General features: G+C 44.2%; 1 protein-coding gene and 6 non-coding genes across 9 annotated transcripts in view; 1 reads left to right on the top strand and 6 right to left on the bottom strand.

Annotated features, from left to right (window-relative positions):
* The window catches only part of atp7b (ATPase copper transporting beta), a 272,095-nt gene that overhangs the window by 231,501 nt on the left and 27,507 nt on the right, over window positions 1-13,087 (top strand). The gene's annotated exons all lie outside the window — the stretch shown is intronic.
* Window positions 3,813-3,885, bottom strand: trnar-ucu (transfer RNA arginine (anticodon UCU)). The gene has a single exon. It is a non-coding gene; the product is annotated as a tRNA-Arg (tRNA).
* trnar-ucu (transfer RNA arginine (anticodon UCU)) lies at window positions 5,882-5,954 on the bottom strand. Its single transcript has one exon. It is a non-coding gene; the product is annotated as a tRNA-Arg (tRNA).
* On the bottom strand, window positions 6,096-6,168 carry trnar-ccu (transfer RNA arginine (anticodon CCU)). Its single transcript has one exon. It is a non-coding gene; the product is annotated as a tRNA-Arg (tRNA).
* trnar-ucu (transfer RNA arginine (anticodon UCU)) lies at window positions 10,030-10,102 on the bottom strand. The gene has a single exon. It is a non-coding gene; the product is annotated as a tRNA-Arg (tRNA).
* Window positions 12,099-12,171, bottom strand: trnar-ucu (transfer RNA arginine (anticodon UCU)). Its single transcript has one exon. It is a non-coding gene; the product is annotated as a tRNA-Arg (tRNA).
* Window positions 12,313-12,385, bottom strand: trnar-ccu (transfer RNA arginine (anticodon CCU)). The gene has a single exon. It is a non-coding gene; the product is annotated as a tRNA-Arg (tRNA).

The raw sequence follows: 13,087 nt of genomic DNA, 5'->3' as shown, positions 1-13,087 counted from the left end.
CCCACCCTACATACTGAGCCACTGCTGCCCGTTAATGCAACAACTGCATCCAGAAAACATCACTAAAACCATAATACCTGCCAATATCTGATGTGGGTGTCTTTTGACCATTTGGTCAGAAGACGAGCACAGGCATTCTGAACCACCTGTAAACTGATCAGGAAGGTTTTGCTAAGACAAGTGAAAGGCGAGTTGCAGTAGTCTAAGCATGAGGAGATGACGGTTGGGAAAGCCATCTCCAGTTCAGAGCATAATAGAAATGGACTAAGTTTAGCAATGCTCCAATCCAATCCAATCCCATTTTATTTATAAAGCGCATTCACAAGGCATTACAACCAAACAAGGCGCTGTACACTAAAAATGTTGGTTAATTAAACCGGCGTTTAATGCTCCTGAGATGAAAGAAAGAAGAGCCAACAAGAAACCTGACATGAGAATACTGGGTGAGAGCTGGGTCAAACGTCACAATGGGATTCTTAACAAAGGGTTTGGTGCGAGAAGCAATTTTATCTAGAGAGGCTGTTACTTCGGGAACCAGCTTGTCTGCGGCACAGATGAGGATCTTCGTCTTATCGTCATTCTGCTGTAGAAAGTTCCCAGCCATCCAGGTTCTAATAGAGTCTGAGCAGGTGTGTAGTAACAGCTGCAGCTTAGACATCTCATGGGGCTTAAAGGAGATGTACCGTCGGATGTCATCTGCATAAAGACGGTAGAATATTCCTTTAAAAAAAAACCTCAGGATGCGTTTAAGAGACAACAGATAGAGCATGAAAATCACAGGCCTCAGAACACAACCCTGTGAGACATCTTTTGGTGAGAGAGGTTGTGGAGGACCAAAACTTGGTGATGGCTACAGAGAAGGAACGCTCAGACAGATAAGAGAACCACTCTCGAACAGTTTCTGACAGGCCTTCCCAGTCTCTCAGCTTATCCAGTAGCAGATGATAATCAACAGTGTCAAAGACTGCAGTTAGGTCCAGCAGAACCAGACTAGAACAGTCCCCTGCATGTCTGTATGTCAGAAGGTCATTAGAGAACTAAGAAGAGCTGTTTCAGTAGAATGGGATATAAAATAAAACCTTACTGGAAACTACTGTAGATGTTGCGTTCATCAAGAGCAGCTGTGAGGTGTTTAGCCACAGCCTTTTCCGAGATCGTGGAGATGAACGTAAGCTTAGAGATTTCTCTGAAGCTGCTTTTGAGAGATGGAGCAGGACTCGTTTTTATAAGAAGCGGTTGGATTACAGCTTTCTTGAAATAAGCAGGGACCTGACCAGAAACCAGAGAGACCACACTGGGACAGATAGACAGAAAAGTGTTTTTAAAAAAAGAAGAGGGTAAGATGTCGAGGGGGCGTGCAGAAGTCTTCATAATGTAAACTAGTTTGGATGGCTCAGGTGAAGAAACAGGGATAAAGATGTTTAGGATGAGGGGAAGGGTAGGAGTCGGAAGAGGCTGAGATAGCGCTGAAGGACAGATGGAAGATCTCACCTTAATGACTTTGTCCACAAAGAAAGACTGGATGTTTTCACCATCTCCATCAGAGTGGATGTAGGCAGTAGGTGAAGCAGGAGAAAATACTGCTGATGGCGTCAAAACACACTTAGTGAACTACTTGCTCTGGGGAACAACGGCTGAACAATTGATAACCATCTTGCGTGTCCCTGTAGTGTTGAAGGAAGTCAGAAGACTCTAGAGATTTTATAGATGTGTTTGAGAGTGGTTTTGTTGAGCATTATACCACCCCAGGTGGGACTCAAACCTACAATCCCTGGCTTAGAAGGCCAGTGCCTTATCCATTAGGCCACTGGGGGTACAAACTTGTGTCAATAAAGGATTTCGATATGGCCAAAAGTCATCATATCTGTCAATGAGGTGACGTGATAAAAAGTACGCAAAACGTTTGCTTCATGAAACAACGTGAGGCAGAAAATATCACTATAACAGGTATATGCCACCCCAGATGGGAATTGAACCCACAATACCTGGCTTAGGAGGCCAGTGCCTTATCCATTAGGCCAGTGGGGCTTGTAATTTTAAATCATACACAATCTTTATGTGCCCAAAGGTCATCAACCTACCCTACCTACTGAGCCACTGCTGCCCGTTAATGCAACAACTGCATCCAGACAACATCACTAAAACCATAATACCTGCCAATATCTGATGTGGGTGTCTTTTGACCATTTGGTCAGAAGCCGAGCACAGGCATTCTGAACCACCTGTAAACTGATCAGGAAGGTTTTGCTAAGACAAGTGAAAAGCGAGTTGCAGTAGCCTAAGCATGAGGAGATGAAGGTTGGGAAAACCATCTCAAGTTCAGAGCATGATAGAAATGGACTAAGTTTAGCAATGCTTCAATCCAATCCCATTTTATTTATAAAGCGCATTCACAAGGCATTACAACCAAACAAGGCGCTGTACACTAAAAATGTTGGTTAATTAAACCGGCGTTTAATGCTCCTGAGATGAAAGAAAGAAGAGCCAACAAGAAACCTGACATGAGAATCCTGGGTGAGAGCTGGGTCAAACGTCACAATGGGATTCTTAACAAAGGGTTTGGTGCGAGAAGCAATTTGATCTAGAGAGGCTGTGACTTCGGGAACCAGCTTGTCTGCGGCACAGATGAGGATCTTCGTCTTATCGTCATTCTGCTGTAGAAAGTTCCCAGCCATCCAGGTTCTAATAGAGTCTGAGCAGGTGTGTAGTAACAGCTGCAGCTTAGACATCTCATGGGGCTTAAAGGAGATGTACCATCGGATGTCATCTGCATAAAGACGGTAGAATATTCCTTTAAAAAAAAAACTCAGGATGCATTTAAGAGACAACAGATAGAGCATGAAAATCACAGGCCTCAGAACACAACCCTGTGAGACATCTTTTGGTGAGAGAGGTTGTGGAGGACCAAAACTTGGTGATGGCTACAGAGAAGGAACGCTCAGACAGATAAGAGAACCACTCTCGAACAGTTTCTGACAGGCCTTCCCAGTCTCTCAGCTTATCCAGTAGCAGATGATAATCAACAGTGTCAAAGACTGCAGTTAGGTCCAGCAGAACCAGACTAGAACAGTCCCCTGCATGTCTGTATGTCAGAAGGTCATTAGAGAACTAAGAAGAGCTGTTTCAGTAGAATGGGATATAAAATAAAACCTTACTGGAAACTACTGTAGATGTTGCGTTCATCAAGAGCAGCTGTGAGGTGTTTAGCCACAGCCTTTTCCGAGATCGTGGAGATGAACGGAAGCTTAGAGATTTCTCTGAAGCTGCTTTTGAGAGATGGAGCAGGACTCGTTTTTATAAGAAGCGGTTGGATTACAGCTTTCTTGAAATAAGCAGGGACCTGACCAGAAACCAGAGAGACCACACTGGGACAGATAGACAGAAAAGTGTTTTTTAAAAAAGAAGAGGGTAAGATGTCGAGGGGGCGTGCAGAAGTCTTCATAATGTAAACTAGTTTGGATGGCTCAGGTGAAGAAACAGGGATAAAGATGTTTAGGATGAGGGGAAGGGTAGGAGTCGGAAGAGGCTGAGATAGCGCTGAAGGACAGATGGAAGATCTCACCTTAATGACTTTGTCCACAAAGAAAGACTGGATGTTTTCACCATCTCCATCAGAGTGGATGTAGGCAGTAGGTGAAGCAGGAGAAAATACTGCTGATGGCGTCAAAACACACTTAGTGAACTACTTGCTCTGGGGAACAAGGGCTGAACAATTGATAACCATCTTGCGTGTCCCTGTAGTGTTGAAGGAAGTCAGAAGACTCTAGAGATTTTATAGATGTGTTTGAGAGTGGTTTTGTTGAGCATTATACCACCCCAGGTGGGACTCGAACCCACAATCCCTGGCTTAGAAGGCCAGTGCCTTATCCATTAGGCCACTGGGGCTACAAACTTGTGTCAATAAAGGATTTCGATATGGCCAAAAGTCATCATATCTATCAATGAGGTGACGTGATAAAAAGTACGCAAAACGTTTGCTTCATGAAACAACGTGAGGCAGAAAACATCACTATAACAGGTATATGCCAACCCAGATGGGACTTGAACCCACAATCCCTGGCTTAGGAGGCCAGTGCCTTATCCATTAGGCCACTGGGGATCGTAATTTTAAATCATACACGATCTTTATGTTCCCAAAGGTCATCAACCTACCCTACCTACTGAGCCACTGCTGCCCGTTAATGCAACAACTGCATCCAGACAACATCACTAAAACCATAATACCTGCCAATATCTGATGTGGGTGTCTTTTGACCATTTGGTCAGAAGCCGAGCACAGGCATTCTGAACCACCTGTAAACTGATCAGGAAGGTTTTGCTAAGACAAGTGAAAAGCGAGTTGCAGTAGCCTAAGCATGAGGAGATGAAGGTTGGGAAAACCATCTCAAGTTCAGAGCATGATAGAAATGGACTAAGTTTAGCAATGCTTCAATCCAATCCCATTTTATTTATAAAGCGCATTCACAAGGCATTACAACCAAACAAGGTGCTGTACACTAAAAATGTTGGTTAATTAAACCGGCGTTTAATGCTCCTGAGATGAAAGAAAGAAGAGCCAACAAGAAACCTGACATGAGAATCCTGGGTGAGAGCTGGGTCAAACGTCACAATGGGATTCTTAACAAAGGGTTTGGTGCGAGAAGCAATTTGATCTAGAGAGGCTGTGACTTCGGGAACCAGCTTGTCTGCGGCACAGATGAGGATCTTCGTCTTATCGTCATTCTGCTGTAGAAAGTTCCCAGCCATCCAGGTTCTAATAGAGTCTGAGCAGGTGTGTTGTAACAGCTGCAGCTTAGACATCTCATGGGGCTTAAAGGAGATGTACCGTCGGATGTCATCTGCATAAAGACGTAGAATATTCCTTTAATAAAAACCTCAGGATGTGTTTAAGAGACAACAGATTGAGCCTGAAAATCACAGGCCTCAGAACACAACCCTGTGAGACATCTTTTGGTGAGAGAGGTTCTGGAGGACCAAAACTTGGCGATGGCTACAGAGAAGGAACGCTCAGACAGATAAGAGAACCACTCTCGAACAGTTTCTGACAGGCCTTCCCAGTCTCTCAGCTTATCCAGTAGCAGATGATAGTCAACAGTGTCAAAAACCGCAGTTAGGTCCAGCAGAACCAGACTAAACAGTCCCCTGCATGTCTGTAAGTCAGAAGGTCATTAGAGAACTAAGAAGAGCTGTTTCAGTAGAATGGGATATAAAATAAAACCTTACTGGAAACTGCTGTAGATGTTGCGTTCATCAAGAGCAGCTGTGAGGTGTTTAGCCACAGCCTTTTCCGAGATCTTGGAGATGAACGGAAGCTTAGAGATTGCTCTGAAGTTGCTTTTGAGAGCTGGAGCAGGACTCGTTTTTATAAGAAGCGGTTGGATTACAGCTTTCTTGAAATAAGCAGGGACCTGACCAGAAACCAGAGAGACCACACTGGGACAGATAGACAGAAAAGTGTTTTTAAACAAAGAAGAGGGTAAGATGTCGAGGGGGCGTGCAGAAGTCTTCATAATGTAAACTAGTTTGGATGGCTCAGGTGAAGAAACAGGGACAAATATGCTTAGGATGAGGGGAAGGGTAGGAGTCGGAAGAGGCTGAGATAGCGCTGAAGGACAGATGGAAGATCTCACCTTAATGACTTTGTCCACAAAGAAAGACTGGATGTTTTCACCATCTCCATCAGAGTGGATGTAGGCAGTAGGTGAAGCAGGAGAAAATACTGCTGATGGCATCAAAACACACTTAGTGTAACTACTTGCTCTGGGGCACTGCATTTGAACAACTGATAACCATCTTGCGTGTCCCTGTAGTGTTGAAGGAAGTCAGAAGACTCTAGAGATTTTATAGATGTGTTTGAGAGTGGTTTTGTTGAGCATTATAGCACCCCAGGTGGGACTCGAACCCACAATCCCTGGCTTAGAAGGCCAGTGCCTTATCCATTAGGCCACTGGGGCTACAAACTTTTGTCCATGAAGGATTTCGATATGGCCAAAAGTCATCATATCTATCAATGAGGTGACGTGATAAAAAGTACGCAAAACGTTTGCTTCATGAAACAACGTGAGGCAGAAAACATCACTATAACAGGTATAAGCCACCCCAGATGGGACTTGAACCCACAATCCCTGGCTTAGGAGGCCAGTGCCTTATCCATTAGGCGACTGGGGCTACATAATTTGAAATCATACACGATCTTTATTTGGCCAAAAGTCATCAACCCACCCTACATACTGAGCCACTGCTGCCCGTTAATGCAACAACTGCATCCAGAAAACATCACTAAAACCATAATACCTGCCAATATCTGATGTGGGTGTCTTTTGACCATTTGGTCAGAAGACGAGCACAGGCATTCTGAACCACCTGTAAACTGATCAGGAAGGTTTTGCTAAGACAAGTGAAAGGCGAGTTGCAGTAGTCTAAGCATGAGGAGATGACGGTTGGGAAAGCCATCTCCAGTTCAGAGCATAATAGAAATGGACTAAGTTTAGCAATGCTCCAATCCAATCCAATCCCATTTTATTTATAAAGCGCATTCACAAGGCATTACAACCAAACAAGGCGCTGTACACTAAAAATGTTGGTTAATTAAACCGGCGTTTAATGCTCCTGAGATGAAAGAAAGAAGAGCCAACAAGAAACCTGACATGAGAATACTGGGTGAGAGCTGGGTCAAACGTCACAATGGGATTCTTAACAAAGGGTTTGGTGCGAGAAGCAATTTTATCTAGAGAGGCTGTTACTTCGGGAACCAGCTTGTCTGCGGCACAGATGAGGATCTTCGTCTTATCGTCATTCTGCTGTAGAAAGTTCCCAGCCATCCAGGTTCTAATAGAGTCTGAGCAGGTGTGTAGTAACAGCTGCAGCTTAGACATCTCATGGGGCTTAAAGGAGATGTACCGTCGGATGTCATCTGCATAAAGACGGTAGAATATTCCTTTAAAAAAAAACCTCAGGATGCGTTTAAGAGACAACAGATAGAGCATGAAAATCACAGGCCTCAGAACACAACCCTGTGAGACATCTTTTGGTGAGAGAGGTTGTGGAGGACCAAAACTTGGTGATGGCTACAGAGAAGGAACGCTCAGACAGATAAGAGAACCACTCTCGAACAGTTTCTGACAGGCCTTCCCAGTCTCTCAGCTTATCCAGTAGCAGATGATAATCAACAGTGTCAAAGACTGCAGTTAGGTCCAGCAGAACCAGACTAGAACAGTCCCCTGCATGTCTGTATGTCAGAAGGTCATTAGAGAACTAAGAAGAGCTGTTTCAGTTGAATGGGATATAAAATAAAACCTTACTGGAAACTACTGTAGATGTTGCGTTCATCAAGAGCAGCTGTGAGGTGTTTAGCCACAGCCTTTTCCGAGATCGTGGAGATGAACGTAAGCTTAGAGATTTCTCTGAAGCTGCTTTTGAGAGATGGAGCAGGACTCGTTTTTATAAGAAGCGGTTGGATTACAGCTTTCTTGAAATAAGCAGGGACCTGACCAGAAACCAGAGAGACCACACTGGGACAGATAGACAGAAAAGTGTTTTTAAAAAAAGAAGAGGGTAAGATGTCGAGGGGGCGTGCAGAAGTCTTCATAATGTAAACTAGTTTGGATGGCTCAGGTGAAGAAACAGGGATAAAGATGTTTAGGATGAGGGGAAGGGTAGGAGTCGGAAGAGGCTGAGATAGCGCTGAAGGACAGATGGAAGATCTCACCTTAATGACTTTGTCCACAAAGAAAGACTGGATGTTTTCACCATCTCCATCAGAGTGGATGTAGGCAGTAGGTGAAGCAGGAGAAAATACTGCTGATGGCGTCAAAACACACTTAGTGAACTACTTGCTCTGGGGAACAACGGCTGAACAATTGATAACCATCTTGCGTGTCCCTGTAGTGTTGAAGGAAGTCAGAAGACTCTAGAGATTTTATAGATGTGTTTGAGAGTGGTTTTGTTGAGCATTATACCACCCCAGGTGGGACTCAAACCTACAATCCCTGGCTTAGAAGGCCAGTGCCTTATCCATTAGGCCACTGGGGGTACAAACTTGTGTCAATAAAGGATTTCGATATGGCCAAAAGTCATCATATCTGTCAATGAGGTGACGTGATAAAAAGTACGCAAAACGTTTGCTTCATGAAACAACGTGAGGCAGAAAATATCACTATAACAGGTATATGCCACCCCAGATGGGAATTGAACCCACAATACCTGGCTTAGGAGGCCAGTGCCTTATCCATTAGGCCAGTGGGGCTTGTAATTTTAAATCATACACAATCTTTATGTGCCCAAAGGTCATCAACCTACCCTACCTACTGAGCCACTGCTGCCCGTTAATGCAACAACTGCATCCAGACAACATCACTAAAACCATAATACCTGCCAATATCTGATGTGGGTGTCTTTTGACCATTTGGTCAGAAGCCGAGCACAGGCATTCTGAACCACCTGTAAACTGATCAGGAAGGTTTTGCTAAGACAAGTGAAAAGCGAGTTGCAGTAGCCTAAGCATGAGGAGATGAAGGTTGGGAAAACCATCTCAAGTTCAGAGCATGATAGAAATGGACTAAGTTTAGCAATGCTTCAATCCAATCCCATTTTATTTATAAAGCGCATTCACAAGGCATTACAACCAAACAAGGCGCTGTACACTAAAAATGTTGGTTAATTAAACCGGCGTTTAATGCTCCTGAGATGAAAGAAAGAAGAGCCAACAAGAAACCTGACATGAGAATCCTGGGTGAGAGCTGGGTCAAACGTCACAATGGGATTCTTAACAAAGGGTTTGGTGCGAGAAGCAATTTGATCTAGAGAGGCTGTGACTTCGGGAACCAGCTTGTCTGCGGCACAGATGAGGATCTTCGTCTTATCGTCATTCTGCTGTAGAAAGTTCCCAGCCATCCAGGTTCTAATAGAGTCTGAGCAGGTGTGTAGTAACAGCTGCAGCTTAGACATCTCATGGGGCTTAAAGGAGATGTACCATCGGATGTCATCTGCATAAAGACGGTAGAATATTCCTTTAAAAAAAAACCTCAGGATGCATTTAAGAGACAAAAGATAGAGCATGAAAATCACAGGCCTCAGAACACAACCCTGTGAGACATCTTTTGGTGAGAGAGGTTGTGGAGGACCAAAACTTGGTGATGGCTACAGAGAAGGAACGCTCAGACAGATAAGAGAACCACTCTCGAACAGTTTCTGACAGGCCTTCCCAGTCTCTCAGCTTATCCAGTAGCAGATGATAATCAACAGTGTCAAAGACTGCAGTTAGGTCCAGCAGAACCAGACTAGAACAGTCCCCTGCATGTCTGTATGTCAGAAGGTCATTAGAGAACTAAGAAGAGCTGTTTCAGTAGAATGGGATATAAAATAAAACCTTACTGGAAACTACTGTAGATGTTGCGTTCATCAAGAGCAGCTGTGAGGTGTTTAGCCACAGCCTTTTCCGAGATCGTGGAGATGAACGGAAGCTTAGAGATTTCTCTGAAGCTGCTTTTGAGAGATGGAGCAGGACTCGTTTTTATAAGAAGCGGTTGGATTACAGCTTTCTTGAAATAAGCAGGGACCTGACCAGAAACCAGAGAGACCACACTGGGACAGATAGACAGAAAAGTGTTTTTTAAAAAAGAAGAGGGTAAGATGTCGAGGGGGCGTGCAGAAGTCTTCATAATGTAAACTAGTTTGGATGGCTCAGGTGAAGAAACAGGGACAAAGATGCTTAGGATGAGGGGAAGGGTAGGAGTTGGAAGAGGCTGAGATAGCGCTGAAGGACAGATGGAAGATCTCACCTTAATGACTTTGTCCACAAAGAAAGACTGGATATTTTCACCATCTCCATCAGAGTGGATGTAGGCAGTAGGTGAAGAAGGAGAAAATACTGCTGATGGCGTCAAAACACACTTAGTGAACTACTTGCTCTGGGGAACAACGACTGAACAATTGATAACCATCTTGCGTGTCCCTGTAGTGTTGAAGGAAGTCAGAAGACTCTAGTGATTTTATAGATGTGTTTGAGAGTGGTTTTGTTGAGCATTATACCACCCCAGGTGGGACTCGAACCCACAATCCCTGGCTTAGAAGGCCAGTGCCTTATCCATTAGGCCACTGGGGCTACAAACTTGTGTCAATAAAGGATTTCTATATGGCCAAAAGTCATCATATCTATCAATGAGGTGACGTGATAAAAAGTACGCAAAACGTTTGCTTCATGAAACAACGTGAGGCAGAAAACATCACTATAACAGGTATATGCCACTACAGATGGGACTTGAACCCACAATCCCGGTCTTAGGAGGCCAGTGCCTTATCCATTAGGCCACTGGGGCTCGTAATTTTAAATCATACACGATCTTTATGTGCCCAAAGGTCATCAACCTACCCTACCTACTGAGCCACTGCTGCCCGTTAATGCAACAACTGCATCCAGACAACATCACTAAAACCATAATACCTGCCAATATCTGATGTGGGTGTCTTTTGACCATTTGGTCAGAAGACGAGCACAGGCATTCTGAACCACCTGTAAACTGATCAGGAAGGTTTTGCTAAGACAAGTGAAAAGCGAGTTGCAGTAGCCTAAGCATGAGGAGATGAAGGTTGGGAAAACCATCTCAAGTTCAGAGCATGATAGAAATGGACTAAGTTTAGCAATGCTTCAATCCAATCCCATTTTATTTATAAAGCGCATTCACAAGGCATTACAACCAAACAAGGCGCTGTACACTAAAAATGTTGGTTAATTAAACCGGCGTTTAATGCTCCTGAGATGAAAGAAAGAAGAGCCAACAAGAAACCTGACATGAGAATCCTGGGTGAGAGCTGGGTCAAACGTCACAATGGGATTCTTAACAAAGGGTTTGGTGCGAGAAGCAATTTGATCTAGAGAGGCTGTGACTTCGGGAACCAGCTTGTCTGCGGCACAGATGAGGATCTTCGTCTTATCGTCATTCTGCTGTAGAAAGTTCCCAGCCATCCAGGTTCTAATAGAGTCTGAGCAGGTGTGTAGTAACAGCTGCAGCTTAGACATCTCATGGGGCTTAAAGGAGATGTACCGTCGGATGTCATCTGCATAAAGACGTAGAATATTCCTTTAATAAAAACCTCAGGATGTGTTTAAGAGACAACAGATTGAGCCTGAAAATCACAGGCCTCAGAACACAACCCTGTGAGACATCTTTTGGTGAGAGAGGTTGTGGAGGACCAAAACTTGGCGATGGCTACAGAGAAGGAACGCTCAGACAGATAAGAGAACCACTCTCGAACAGTTTCTGACAGGCCTTCCCAGTCTCTCAGCTTATCCAGTAGCAGATGATAGTCAACAGTGTCAAAAACCGCAGTTAGGTCCAGCAGAACCAGACTAAACAGTCCCCTGCATGTCTGTAAGTCAGAAGGTCATTAGAGAACTAAGAAGAGCTGTTTCAGTAGAATGGGATATAAAATAAAACCTTACTGGAAACTGCTGTAGATGTTGCGTTCATCAAGAGCAGCTGTGAGGTGTTTAGCCACAGCCTTTTCCGAGATCTTGGAGATGAACGGAAGCTTAGAGATTGCTCTGAAGTTGCTTTTGAGAGCTGGAGCAGGACTCGTTTTTATAAGAAGCGGTTGGATTACAGCTTTCTTGAAATAAGCAGGGACCTGACCAGAAACCAGAGAGACCACACTGGGACAGATAGACAGAAAAGTGTTTTTAAACAAAGAAGAGGGTAAGATGTCGAGGGGGCGTGCAGAAGTCTTCATAATGTAAACTAGTTTGGATGGCTCAGGTGAAGAAACAGGGACAAATATGCTTAGGATGAGGGGAAGGGTAGGAGTCGGAAGAGGCTGAGATAGCGCTGAAGGACAGATGGAAGATCTCACCTTAATGACTTTGTCCACAAAGAAAGACTGGATGTTTTCACCATCTCCATCAGAGTGGATGTAGGCAGTAGGTGAAGCAGGAGAAAATACTGCTGATGGCATCAAAACACACTTAGTGTAACTACTTGCTCTGGGGCACTGCATTTGAACAACTGATAACCATCTTGCGTGTCCCTGCAGTGTTGAATGAAGTCAGAAGACTCTAGAGATGTTATAGATGTGTTTGAGAGTGGTTTTGTTGAGCATTATAGCACCCCAGGTGGGACTCGAACCCACAATCCCTGGCTTAGAAGGCCAGTGCCTTATCCATTAGGCCACTGGGGCTACAAACTTTTCTCCATGAAGGATTTCGATATGGCCAAAAGTCATCATATCTATCAATGAGGTGACGTGATAAAAAGTACGCAAAACGTTTGCTTCATGAAACAACGTGAGGCAGAAAACATCACTATAACAGGTATATGCCACCCCAGATGGGACTTGAACCCACAATTCCTGGCTTAGGAGGCCAGTGCCTTATCCATTAGGCCACTGGGGTACATAATTTGAAATCATACACGATCTTTATTTGGCCAAAAGTCATCAACCCACCCTACCTCCTGAGCCACTGCTGCCCGTTAATGCAACAACTGCATCCAGAAAACATCACTAAAACCATAATACCTGCCAATATCTGATGTGGGTGTCTTTTGACCATTTGGTCAGAAGACGAGCACAGGCATTCTGAACCACCTGTAAACTGATCAGGAAGGTTTTGCTAAGACAAGTGAAAAGCGAGTTGCAGTAGTCTAAGCATGAGGAGATGACGGTTGGGAAAGCCATCTCCAGTTCAGAGCATAATAGAAATGGACTAAGTTTAGCAATGCTCCAATCCAATCCAATCCCATTTTATTTATAAAGCGCATTCACAAGGCATTACAACCAAACAAGGCGCTGTACACTAAAAATGTTGGTTAATTAAACCGGCGTTTAATGCTCCTGAGATGAAAGAAAGAAGAGCCAACAAGAAACCTGACATGAGAATCCTGGGTGAGAGCTGGGTCAAACGTCACAATGGGATTCTTAACAAAGGGTTTGGTGTGAGAAGCAATTTTATCTAGAGAGGCTGTTACTTCGGGAACCAGCTTGTCTGCGGCACAGATGAGGATCTTCGTCTTATCGTCATTCTGCTGTAGAAAGTTCCCAGCCATCCAGGTTCTAATAGAGTCTGAGCAGGTGTGTAGTAACAGCTGCAGCTTAG

Source organism: Nothobranchius furzeri, chromosome 1 (genome assembly GCF_043380555.1).
Source record: "Nothobranchius furzeri strain GRZ-AD chromosome 1, NfurGRZ-RIMD1, whole genome shotgun sequence".
In the NCBI taxonomy this organism is placed as follows: Eukaryota; Metazoa; Chordata; class Actinopteri; order Cyprinodontiformes; family Nothobranchiidae; genus Nothobranchius; species Nothobranchius furzeri.
This window is presented reverse-complemented; position numbering and strand designations above follow the sequence as displayed.